Source organism: Pithys albifrons, chromosome 4 (assembly GCF_047495875.1).
Source record: "Pithys albifrons albifrons isolate INPA30051 chromosome 4, PitAlb_v1, whole genome shotgun sequence".
Classification (NCBI taxonomy): Eukaryota; Metazoa; Chordata; class Aves; order Passeriformes; family Thamnophilidae; genus Pithys; species Pithys albifrons.
The window spans coordinates 83,084,108-83,094,483 of NC_092461.1; the positions used below are offsets into that span (position 1 = coordinate 83,084,108).

A 10,376-nucleotide genomic window follows, 5' to 3' on the forward strand; every position below is an offset into this window, starting at 1 on the left:
TCCCTTCCAGCTCAGCATATTTTGTGTTTCTGTGACCTTCTGTGACTAACAGGTACCCAGTGGGTGGGATTGAGCCCACAGCCGCCCACGAATACATTTGTACACCAACACAGCCTGAGGGATGCACCTCTGCAAAAGCAGGTCTGCATCTCCCGCCCCCATCACAGCAGGGGCGTGTTCCGTACCATCCACGGAGCAGGAGATAAGGGCGTGCCCGGTAACGCGAGGGAAGTGGCTGTATCCCTGCTGTGTGTGGTACTTGCTATTGCTACTATCTTTGGGTATCACTATCCAGAGGGGGGGTTGTGCCAAGCGGATGGAGGCGGGCACTTCTGCTGCTGCCAAGCAATAGGACAAGAGACAATGGACAGAAACTGATGCACAGGAAGTTCCACCTGGATATAAGGAAGAACTTCCTTACTGTGTGGATGACCGACCACTGGAACAGGTTGCCCAGAGAGACTGTGGAGTCTCCCTCACTGGAGATATTAAAGAACAATTTGGACACAATCCTGTGCCACATGCTCTGGGATGATGCTGCTTAAGGAGGGAGACTGGAGAGCAGATGACCCACTGTGGTCTTTTCCAACCTTACCCATTCTGTGATTTGTTTTTCTTTTATTTTGCTGGTATTTTTGACAGACCAGGTTAGAGGGCATACAGGCAGGACAAAAGCATTCCACCCTCATGACTGGACCTTACAGACACCATACCAACATCAGACACTCACCAGCCATGAGAAGATCACCCTTCACAGTGAGACTGAACTAAAGCAGTGATTATTGACAGCCGGTCTCCCTAGCTTTTGTTATTGACAGATAAAAATGTTTCCTGTTCCTCTCTCATTTGCTAGGTCTCAAATCTAGGTCTTCTTTTGTTCTCTGAATCTGCTGTCTTTGTTCAAAATGTCTTTATACAAAATGTTGCCTCTCTCATTTCTTAAAGTGCATGGACATGTTTCCATCTTTTTTTCTTTCTTGGTGTAAAATGTTGCCACATGCCACCCACCCCTTCATCTTGACCATGTAACCTGACCACGGAGCCTGACAAATCTTGGAAAGAACCATTCATAGATTCATAAAAATCACCTAATCCCAACCCCTCCTGCCATGGGCAAGGACACCTCCCACTAGACCAGCTTCACTCAAGCTCTTATCCAACCTTGGTCACTGCCAGGGTTGGGGCATCCACGACTTCTCTAGGCAACCTGTTCCAGTGCCTCACCATCTTCACAGTAAAGAATTTCATCTATATATATAACCTAAACTTCCTCTCTTTCAGTTTTTACCCATTACTCCTTGTCCTGTCACTACAGTTCCTGATGAAGAGCCCTTCTCTGTCTTCCCTGTAGGCCCCCTTCAGATACTGGAGGGTGCTATGAGGTCTCCATGCAACCTTCTCTTCTCCAGGTTGAACAGCCCCAACTTCCCCAGCCTGTCATGCCTGGGAGGAGAGCAGGGAATGACAGCAGCTCCACACTGCCTACCTGTGAGTCTCCAGTTTACCAAAAACATGGCACATGACAGGTCACATCAGGCTGCGAGTGGGAACTGCAACTGTAATCAGATTAAGGGAGGTGGCACACAGCTCTGCCTCCAGGGCACAACCCCAGCATTTCTCCTCCTCCACTCTCAACCCGGTCACCCATCTGTTCAACTTCCTGAACTTCACACAGGGGTCACAGTGAAAAGTAAAAGCCTCGTCTATATTCAGCTCAGCCTGCACTGTGCTGAGCTAAATGGACATGAGATCATCTCTGAGGTGTCAACAACCTGAGAGCGGATGTGAGGGAAGGACATGCCCAAGGTGTTAACTGCTGCCAGGAATCCTGTTTGTGAAGACTTCTGAGTTGGTTCCACAGTTGCAAAAGTAGCCACCTAAACCTGCTAATTCTTAGGTCCCATGATAAATCACCTTGTCCCCACCAATAGCCTGGCATCAAAGTTGCTACTTTAATCAACAACTAACATTGAATGAATTAGCAACTGACAGTTCATACTGTGGAAACCAGGAGGTCACTTCTTCATGAAAATACAGCTGGATGAAACTGGTAACAGTAGCAATAAGAAAAAATAAAACTGAGAGGGATAGTACCAGCCAGCAGTTTCAATGGTGCTGCAGAGAAAGGGAAGTCCCATTTTCAGATGGAGTAGCAATACCCTGAGATGCAATCACTCAGTTCTATTCTCATCCAGCACAAACAAGATCTCAGGTGAGGTCTTGAGGAGTCTGTAAAACATGAATGAAAATTGCATACAGAAGAAAATACAGTATATCAGGAGGCGTTGAAATCAGAATCATTTTAACTGACTTTATCTTTGGTTACTGTAAAGAACAGTAGTGATTGTTTACCGTGTCCTGTACAGGAGAATGAGCAGAAATAAAGTTACTTTCCAACAAAGATTAGTTCAATTGAGAGGGGAAAACTTCTTGATATCAAAGAAAAAATACACATAGTTCTCCCTCACTAGAAATTTTAATAAACACATCAGAGAATGACCAGGCATTACTTTGAATACAGGTATACCTAATATTCACAGCATAGTGGCATGCAGCAAGTAGACAAAAAGACCATTTTAAAGTCCCTTTTAGGCCAACATTTCAATGATTCTGTGTTACTAATTTAGAAGCAAATGCATTTTTTATATAATAGTGATTCTGATACTTTGCAAAAATTTGTAAAATGGCTACTTCAGAAATATTTTTTCCAGGGATAAAGGGAGGCTGTTGTGCATAAGACAGTGTGGTAGCAAACAATTACAGTGGAATCCAGCACACCCTACATACCAGTGTCTAACTGTACACAGTACAAGTAGGATAAGGCTTTTCCTCAATATTGAGAATGTGACTAGTCATAAGTGCTTTATGCCATACAAGGCAAGACCACTTAAATATCAAGAAATAGTATTTTACAAAGTATGTTCAAGGCTTTCTAGGACTGACATTCCTGTGATACCCAAGTGTTTGGTTTTGGTCTGTGGTTGGTTGGGAATTTTTAATACTATGAGTGTAGCAGTAAAACAAAAAGCCCAGATAGATTAATTCAGGGTTCTGCAGAAGCTAGAGAGGGCACTCAGAGAACAACATAGACAGGTCAGAAGAAGCAGAGAAAACACACGATATGTCTTGGGTCACTTGAAAGCTGAGGGAGTTGGGCCTGTTCAGCCTTGTGAAGAGATGACAGAGGGGACCTCATTAATGTGTATAGATATCTAAAGGGGGTTGCCAAGAGAATGGAGCTGAGCTCTTCTGGGGGGTACCAAGCAATAGGACAAGAGGCAACAGGCAGAAACTGATGCACAGGAAGTTCCACTAGATCATGGGGAAGAACTTCTTTTCTGTGCAAGTGACCTCACACTGAGACATATTGCCCAGAGAGATTGTGGAGTCTCCCTCACTAGACATATTTAAGAACCATCTGGACACAATCCTGCGCCATATGCTCTAGGATGACTCTGCTTGAGCAGGGAGGTTGGACCAGATGACCCACTGTGGTCCCTTCCACCCTGACACATTCTGTGGTTATCATATGTGAAATCTGCAGACCCTATTTCTCTAGCTCTTCTACAAACACAACGAGTTCTGGGCACACTGCCTCTCCCCTGCTTACCCAGGAGTTGACAATGTAGCAGCTATGCACAGTTTTAATACCCAAAACTTTTCAAAACTCAAAAAATTGTTGCCAGTGGTCATCTCTATTCTACAGGAGGGAAAAAGGACACATGGTAAAGTTGAGAAATGAGCCAACTGAGCCAAAAGGGTAACAAGGATTCCTGGTTTCTGACCTAGAAACTGAGCTGTGCAGCCCCCTTCTGTCCTGCTTTTCCATGGCTTTCAGGGGAATTCAGGATAGCCGGAGGAAGCAGATAACAGCCAGGGTTTTTCAACTATGCAGCTAGACCTGCAAGGACTTTGTGTAAGATGCAGATTTTTTAAGCAAGCACTGATCTATACAAATGACACCAAAAACCCCTCTGCTTCTATCTTGAAACTCTTGGAAAAAGCTAAAGCTGAAGCTCTTGTTGGTTTAATCATGCATGTTATGTTCAAACATTTTCAAAAGTGTCCATTCATTTTGAGTGGCTCCACTTCAAAATGAGCATACACTCTTTCAAATTAAAGGTACTCAATCAATTGGAAAAAATGGCCCAAGGATGGTGGGTAGCACTAGATATCAGATTTTGAAGCATCCAAAAATCAAAAGATAATGTTAGCCTACCTGTATACAAAAAAATATAGTTAATACAAATTGTAAAAGACTTCTATGTGCTTGATTGGGAAACATGTTAATTTTCCAAAGATCCTAACACAAGATGATTTTTACAAAACTTCTCTGTGGCAGTGAATGTAAGAAAAGCCACTAAGATACTTTCCATTGTAAACAATTACAGCCGAAACATTTCCCTACACTATTATTGAGCTGGTTTGTTAAACATATTCTTTTTTCCTGGCATTTTTGCTTCCAACATAGTTTGGTATGAACACATTTCATGCTGGTTCACACAAATGAAGATGTCATTGATTCCAGCAGTGCTAAGCCTGCTGCTTGCTGCCAATCTGTAGGAATGTGACCCATAGCACTCTTTTTCAACTACATGTGCAACAAAGTCATTGATTTGACAGAAAATGTGTAAGCACAGGATTACCTGATGCGATCCTACAATAACTCCAAGTGTAGCCTTTTTTCCACATGGATTAAAGTTAACATGTGTCCTTCCAACCCTCGGAAAGAGCAACCATCCTCATCAGATTTTTCAGGAATTAAAATTCTCCAGTGAAAATCTACACACCTTTGTAGAAACTTGTACTAATTTCACCCTAATTTTGCCCCAAATTAATCTCTTCTATTCCATCCAACAGCTGTGTCAGCAATGACTCCTGAATCCCTTTCAGGCTAGAAAATGGCAAAGCATATGTGGTTTTTCTGCCCAACATATTCTTTGGCACAATCAGTGCTGCTAATCTTACAGACAAATGCCTGCTGAAAAATCATGGCACAGCTTGAGCAAAATGGCCAACACTGGAAAAAGTCCCTTTTCCTATCTTGTTTTGATCTCTGGTCACAGAGTAATAATCCCAATGGTATTCAGGAGCCTTCCCCACAAGAGAAGTGGTCTCACTTTCCCAAGTCTTGGCACAACCACAGAGGACAGCTAAATACAGAAGTTCAGAATTCAGTTCAAAACATGAACATTTCCTGCAAATCATGACAAAAAGCACCAAGATGTGATTGGATTTAAGATGAGTGCTTGCAGAATTGGAAGCAAAAAATTTATTCTCTTAATATGTGAGGAAATCAATTGAATCTTAAAGCTGACAAAACAAAACAGAGGTAATATATATTAAACTAAATTAGGTTAGGAGAATTGCTGTCACAGCACACTAACAGAAGTTCTGTATAACTTCAGTGATAGAAATATCAGGTTATAACAGAAGGTTGTTTTCAGTGGATAATGTTCAATGTTTTCAATGGATAATGTTCAAAAAACAATACTGGCATGCATGTGGCAGAGACAATCTGCAGCTTCTCCCTACAAGGCCAGGGGAAAATACCTTATTATTCTACACCCACAGACATGGTCCAGGAAAAACAGTAACAGCTTAGGACTGTATTACCTTGCCCAGAGAACTCCCTACAGAGAAGAAAAACATCTCTCGATATAGAATCAAAGGCACTTGCTCGCCAGGAAAGCTCTCTCAACCATTCCTCCTGGAAGGGAAAATTGCCCAACATGACAGAGCCAGTCTGAAAACTGCAGAAAACAGTGAAGGATGCCATTTTACCAGTAGAGCTGTCTGTCAGACCTTGAAGAAAAAATCTTGATTTCCATGTTAATCAACCCCCAGGGCAGACCTGAAGTGAGAGTCCTGCACTTCATGTGAGCCTGTTGGTTAATTTGTGGCAGGAGAGAGAACACGGACAGTGTCTAAGCAGTGATCCCTGGGCCTTCTGGACCTGAAAAAGAAAGATGGGTCAGAATATGACTCTGCATGGCAGAAAAGGAGCACATGAAACATTAATACACCACTTAGAATGGTGCATTGATCAAGCATTATGTCATACGTGACACGTTAGTGAGCATTGTGAAAAACATCTGCCAGTATTAGGAATTTCTGATTGTCTGATGGAGCAGAAGTGGGATCAGCACAGCAAGAAGAGAAAGCATGTACTTACCGTCTACCTTCTCTTCTTGTAGGCAAAACAGAAATCTGGACCTCACATCCTCTTTTGTCAGCTGCAATATCTCTCACTGCAATATTAGGATTGCACTAAACTACAACATTGTAGCAGTTTACACAAAAAAGTTTCTCATCTGGGTTACCTCTTAAAGGCAGGCTCAAATTGTATGCTTTGTGAGATTCCTGATAAAATCTCCAGGGAAAAGGGCTAGAGACAGTAAACAACAATTTTATATGACTAATCCAATGTAATCCTATGCTGGGTAAAAAAGCCATCTGCATGGATTCCCACTGAAGTGCTTTAATAACAGCGCAGCAAGCCTCTGGCTGTCATGCTGAGGAAACACTCTTTCACACTCAGGCTAATAATTCCAAAAGATTACTTCCTTTTTGTTTTCTTGTCCCCCCCCTCCCCGTTTTTATTAAAGCTGTTAGACGCTTGTTCTCCCATTTAATTCCCTGTTGGGAGATCATCCATCAAACCCATGAAGTGACAATGATCCGCACTGGAGGCCATCTGAGGATTCCAAGCTGATGGCCAGTTAGCTACAGAGAGGTCACCCTCTCTGCAAAACTACAACCTACTTTATTGCGTCACTGCAGCATGCAATTACTGTCCAAGAAGAGAACGCCAAGCTGTCTGCTGAGGTGGAATTAAACCAATTCCAGCTGCAGCAGCTTTCCCCCGAGTGACCTTGGGTTTTGCACCAGTCTGAGCAGCCCTCAGCAGGGATCCCTGTGTGGCAGAGCAGCCACACCGAGGAACGCTGGGCAGTGCTTTGGGGCAGGAAGGGAAGCAGACTGCCACCTCCAGCTGAGCCACACCTAAGGCAATTAGGGCTTCACACCCCGGGAGAGAAAGAAATCCATGACTACTCGCTGTTTTCTGCTCTGAGGTCAGAGAGAACAGGTTTTACCCTCCACTGCGTGTTCATTGTCTCAGGGAAGGAAGTCTAACATCTACACAAAATCTGGCTGTGGCTCAGGAGGATTGAGCAGACAAAGCACTCAAGAAACACTAGTATTTCAGGTTTGTCCAGGATGGGCCTATTCCAAGTGGACGAGATTAAACACGTGGCATGTGTGTAGGTTATGAAAGGCATGTGAGAGGAACTGGCTCACATTTGGGGTTATGAAAGATCAGAGGTTATGAAAGACCTTGGCAGTTATGAAAGTTGAGCCAAAAGTCTGATCCAGCAAGGCAGAGAGCAGCCTCAACCTGCTCAGAGGTGAACGATGTTCAAAATCACCCAGCAGCTCACAGGAGGAAGCTCACACTGCCTGGGCAGGTCTAGGCTAAGAAAGGTTTGAAAAAACTTCAGAAAAGTAATATATAAACAGTTGTCACAGATGAGGAGAATGATGAAGATAAATATTGCCATCTGCTTATAGGCCTTACAGGCAACTCTATTTTTTCGCAAAGTATTTTGAAAGGTCTTAAAATACTAGCTGCTGCCACTGATTTTGTAAGAAGTATTCTTTGCTGGTCTTGTAGTTCTCTTTTTAAACATTTTACCTGCATGAGCCACATAGCTGTGATGGATCTGTAAAAAACAAGGGTTCATTCAGATATTTTAGCCCCTAAAGTTCAGCCTCTGGTGATCCCATTATGAATATTCTACCACCAGAATGAAAAGGTTGGGAAAATTTTACTGGCCAAATGCTTATCTTCCAAATGCCACTTAGATACCACTCAGAAAAAGGACATACTCCTACTTAGAAAAATACTGAGGAGAGCACTTCCCCACCTCTGCAACAATAGTTCTCTATGATAATGATTTTCTGTGGCTACCTTCAGTGAGGGTACTTCTGCACCCTGCCTACTACACTATCATTCACACTGTCCTGCTTTTAAAACAAATGCCCCTATGGCAACCAAATCACAGCAAATCTCCAGGCACTGAGGCAGACCTGAGACACAGGGGAGGAAAGCACCTGCTCTACACCAGAATAGGATCTAGCCCATTTCAGCAAAAGATACGGACTATTTTACTGTTGGTGAATTCAGTAACTAAAACGTCGTCTTTCAAGGAAAAATTATGGTGGTCTGAGATGCTTCCTAGAATGCAAAGCCACAGCTAACTGTACATTTTTTTATTTACCATAGTTAAAGCTGTCTATGCTACGTCTCAGCAGTCCACAAACCACACCAGGAAATACATTCACCCATCTGCCCCTGCGGGGAAGCTCTCCAGGGAAGGTCCTGAAGCCACCTGCAGCCATAAAAAGCAGAGAGTTTCAAAACCTGGAGGAAACTAAGATTAAGGAACAATCCAGAACAATTCTCTTGTATAGTACATTGCATGTTTGTAGGGTTATTGCACTTAAGGAAACTAATCTTACCTAAGGACAAAACAGAAGCATGTTTGGAATGATCAGTCAGCAGAAATCTTGACAAACATTTGGTGAGGATTTCTTAAAAAAATTTCATCATTTCATGTTTTAACCAAACTTCCAAACTTTGTCTATTAGTTAATTCACCTTCTCAGGGTTTGTTAATGTTTTTTTTTCCTGATTTAAAATGATGACTAAAAAATGTTTCACTAAGTAGACTGACAGCCTTGCTGTGTCCATGGTACCCACTGCCAGAGTGCAGCACAGAAATTTAAAGAATGAAGCTGAATTCTTGTGCTACAATCCATGAAGATCAGTCACTTGCTCTAGAAGGAAAAGATCCAAGCATTTTATTTTTAAAAGTGTCCATTATTTTTGTGAACTACATATGGCAGGAGTGTCCTCATCCCAAAGTCATCTGTGTCCTTCAAGATAAACAACACAAGAAAATAGATGGAGGCTGGGGATCTCTTACATTAGATACAATGCCTGCATCAATTTAATTTAGCCTAGTCTCTAGAAAAATACTTTTGTGTTCAGGGATAGTAAGTGGAGGTGTTACACAGTCTTCTTCATGCAAATGTGTTCACCACTATAGTATATCTATTCTAACCCTGAAAATGAAACCCTCAACCACAAAGCAGGTGCTGAAAGACAATAACAGACTTCATGTACTTGATGTACTTAATGCCCCTTTCAAAAAGCTACGCTGACGGACCCAATCCCTGGACTCTCTTTTTTTTCCCATTCTATGCCAAGTGTGCATCAGAACAAGTCATTTGGAAAAACCTCACTGTGACAGATAAAGTCTGTGTGTTCCCAACACTCACTCCGTTTTACATACTAGTCTGGCTGCTCTATTGCATAAGCACACGTGTATTCATTGTGGGTTGTGCTCCTTCTCCAAGCGGATCCAGAATCCCTAGGGCAGCTCCCTGCCCCGGTCCCTACTCTGCCAGCAATTTGGCTCACACGGATACTGGAACTGTGGGTTGGGCACCCTCATCTTCTCATCCTTCATAAATCCAAAATGACACACGAAGATAAGTGAAAAATCTGAAGGGCAATGTATCTCTTACCACACACTCAAACCCTCCAGTGATTTAAAGAAAAACTAGATATTAAGAGTAAAGCAAAATTTTATTATGGTCTGGCCATGGCCAGGGCCATGCAGGGGGCCCATGCCCCAACTATGTGTCCACCGGGTATACAAAATTCAGCCCTTTTTAAGGAATTAGCTCCAAATGTTATCTGTTACAGGCACTCTGCAGATTTACGGTTCTTCACTTCCCCTTATGCCCAGGTTTTGCTTCCCCCCCCCCCACCCCTCTGTGTTAGAAAGCACTTTTCATGTGCTTCGAGCTGCTTCTCCATTTGAGCAAGTCCTCGTATATTGGTTGCACATATTTAAGTCAGCTCTAGCCCTCTTTCTATCTTAATTGCCCACCACTTGGGCTGGTCCCACAGTTACATGACATTCCATTCTGCAAAGTCCCAGCAAATTCAAAACCTAGCAAAAATATAATTAAATTTTAAGCCATATTATTTTGTCTTTGTTTCAATCCTCCCTTTCTCTTATAACTATGTAAATTCTTTTACATCACTTTTGTACAGTCCAGAATACCTCCACCCATGGTGCTGTATTCGCCAAAGATTGATCATCCTCAGGAAAATAGTTGCCAGTGTTGAAATGAAAACCGGGTAGATCAGGAAGTCAAATAGCTGGGACAGTCTTTTGTCACAGGTGTTCACATGTTTTGACCACTTCTGTAATACTTCTGTAATGATGTTTTTAATCTCCATGGGTCATGTTTCACTTGTCACAGCATATGGTGTGAGGTTGCATTCACTCTTCATTCAGA

At 42.6% G+C, this 10,376-nt stretch overlaps 1 long non-coding RNA gene across 2 annotated transcripts; it reads right to left on the reverse strand.

Moving 5' to 3' along the window:
* Nucleotides 1–1,649: 1,649 nt before the first annotated feature.
* On the reverse strand, nucleotides 1,650–8,371 carry LOC139671642 (uncharacterized). 2 transcript variants are annotated; one of them, XR_011697762.1, is made up of 3 exons: nucleotides 8,283–8,371; nucleotides 5,617–5,956; nucleotides 1,650–2,229 (listed from the first exon to the last, which is right to left on the reverse strand). It is a non-coding gene; the product is annotated as an uncharacterized lncRNA (long non-coding RNA). The 2 variants fall into 2 exon arrangements; XR_011697763.1 differs by lacking the exon at nucleotides 8,283–8,371 and adding an exon at nucleotides 6,176–6,572.
* Between the last annotated feature and the right edge of the window lie 2,005 nt (nucleotides 8,372–10,376).